Here is a 3,143-nt window from a genome sequence, read left to right as displayed (position 1 = left end):
TTTAGATATGTTGTCAGGAGGGAACAGTAGCTAGAGAAGGAAAAAGAGGAAGATCCCCAACGAGATGGTTTGGCCAGGTGGCAGCATCGATGGGCTCAAGTGTGGCAATGGTAGTGTGGTTGGTCCAGGATCGGACATTGTTTCGTCCTGCTGTGCATAGGGTCGCTATGAGTTGGTGCCGACTCAATGACACCTAACAACAACAACAACAACAATGAAATTTTGGGGCTATTTTCAAAGACCTCTCCAAAATGTGAAAGACATTTTTAGAAACAGGAACTTTGGAAGATCAATCATTAATTCTATGCTCTACTGCTCTATCTCTCAATTAATAAATTATGGTTTTCTTGCAAAAGTTAATATTCATAAGAAATCAAGTTCCCTCTGTGCTACGAGTCAACAGAAAAACTACATCACAGTCTACACACATAAAGTATGCCATCCTTCTATTCACATGGCATTCAGCGTTCTTGACAGCTAATGTTTAGTGAAAGAAAAGTTCTCGCATGATTAGATTCCAACTGCAGGGAATGCAAATTCCTATTCAAGACCAGGTGTCCTTAAGCATACCTTTCCAGAATACCTGTCACTCAAAGGAGATAATTTATTCCTGAGAGAGAAAGACAAGTTCCCTGAACCTTTATGAAAATTTCTTATATATGTATGTAATGCAAGGAGAAATGTATTTTGCTGTTTATACAGAGGTCAAGATTCACAATGGATAGTGTCATTCATTGAAGTGGATTTCCTCTGTAATTTCTGGGTTTTGCACTGCTGGAAAACAGTCATGTATGGATCAGTTCTCTTTAGTGATTTTAGTGAGTCCATTCTACTTTCAAATTCAAGATATTGGGGGTAAGTTTTGAATTTTTAGTAGAAAAGAAAAGTTTTAAACTGGTAACACTGTTTTATCAAATTTTGACTTGATGTTGACTTTCTAAATAGTTTCTTACGAAGTGTGTAATGTATTTCATATAGAAAGTTATTTATTTCAAGAGGAGGTGAGTTTGTAGATAGATTTTTTATTGAACACCTCAAACATTACTGAGGTCATCTCTTAACAGAACTAAGGTAATTCTCTCAATTGCAGCATAGTCCCTTATTAAGACTATTACTACTCATAAAGATATAATACTATTTTTAACATTTTCCAAACATGGTGGCTGTGTAGCATCAAGTCTGTTTTAACCCATGCAAACCCTGTATAGTTTCTGGGGCTGTAAATACTTAAGGGAGGAGACAGGCTCATCTTTCTCCCACAAAATGACAGGTGGATTCAAACAGCTGTCCTTACCCTTTTGAACATACGAGCAGCATAAAATGTAACTCACAATGCCATCAGTGCTTCAGATATAGTATAGAGTTAGTCCTCCTGCAAACATTCAAAACACATGGGTAATTATCATTAATTTCATTTTACAGGTAAAATTGAGGCTCAATAAGATTAAACAATTTATAATACTATAACCTAGTTCATGCATTTCAGGAACCATTTTTCCATCAGGGGCCAACTTCCTTTCATAATTAAGACTAGTCATATGACCAAAAACATGACTTAAGTACACATTACACAAAAATGTCATAAATATGAAAACAAGTGCAAACAAGGAAAATCTTTCCTGGCATCACATTTCTGTGTATGATATGTCTGTCTGGCTTCTTTAGAGGTAAACTGAAGATGATTCCTCTGTACTAATTGCATGTTTCTCTGCAGTCTCGTTCCACAAATGTCTGAACTTTATCTACTAAGTGCACACTAGAACGTAAAATGGGAAAAGCAAAGTTCTATGTGTGTCCTCAGCACAGTGCTGGATGTGTTCTACTGTACTCTTTCAATCAATTATCAGAACAACCTGTATGGTGAACATTATTATTCTTTGTAAGATAAAAGGAATTGCAAATGAAAAATTTAGCTCTACACTTTCTACTTCTAAAACTGATACACTTAGCATTTGTTTTCAGTATTTTTGCTGAAGAGTTTGGGGAACAAGCTTTGCAGAGTCATAAGTGAGGCTAGCAGAGACTTAAAGAATCCTAGAGGTACAATGATTAAGTGTTTGGCTGCAACATTCCAACAACTTTGTGTGAGAAAAAACCTAGCAATATGCTCCTGTAAAGATTCCAAATAAGAAAAACCTATGGGGCCATTCTGGGAGTCCTGGTATGGCACTGTGGGTTAATGTGCCAGACTGCAAAGCCGTTTGAACTGTAAGGTCTGTGGTTCAAGCTCACCAGCTGCTCCTCAGAAACCTTATACAGGGTTGCTATGGGTCAGAATTGACTCCACGGCACTGAACAGCAACAACAAATGGGGTCATTCTACTCTGTCATATAAGATCCTAACAGTAATAATTGATGGGATGATACGAAACAACAATCATAGCAGCAGGTGCTGAGGGAAAGGCAAAGGTGAAGGAGGCCCTTTAATGAAAAATTTACTACCTTTTCTTTAATATTTTGGAATTCTAAATATTAAATGTTGTTATTGCTGTTAAGTGCCATTAAGTTGGTTCCAACCCATAAGAACCTGTATAGGGTTCCCAAGGAGCAGTTGGTGAAGTTGAATCGCCGACCTTGCCATTCAAACGTACTTTGCAGTCCAGCACACACCAGGATTTAGGTGATATCAATTCCAGAGAGCGGTCCCTCCTGACAATATGTCTGAAGTATGAGAGACAAAGTTTGGCCATCCTGGCCTCAAAGGAGTACTTCAGCTGCACTTCCTCCAACACAGATCTGTTGGTTCTTTTGGCAGCCCATGGCACTTTCAATATTCTTCTCCAACACCATAGCTCAAAAGCATAAATTCTTCTACGGTCTTTCTTATTCACTGTCCAGCTTTCACATACATATGAGGTTATTGAAAATACCATGGCTTGTGTCATGTGCACCTTGGTCCTCAAGCTGCCATATTTGCTCTTCAACACTTTGAAAGGGTCTTGTGCAGCAGATTTGCCTAATGCAATGCCTGGTTTGATTTCTTGACTATTGCTTCCATGAGTATTGATAGTTGATACAAGAAGAATGAAGTCCTTGACAACTTCAATCTTTTCTCTGTTGATAAGAAGGTTGTTTATTAGGACAGTAGTGAGGATTTTTGTTTTCTTTACATTGAGATACAATCCATACTGAAGGCTGTGTTC

The sequence above is a fragment of the Chrysochloris asiatica genome, unplaced genomic scaffold, assembly GCF_000296735.1.
Source record: "Chrysochloris asiatica unplaced genomic scaffold, ChrAsi1.0 scaffold00075, whole genome shotgun sequence".
Taxonomy (NCBI): Eukaryota; Metazoa; Chordata; class Mammalia; order Afrosoricida; family Chrysochloridae; genus Chrysochloris; species Chrysochloris asiatica.
Note: the sequence above shows the minus strand (reverse complement) of the source record.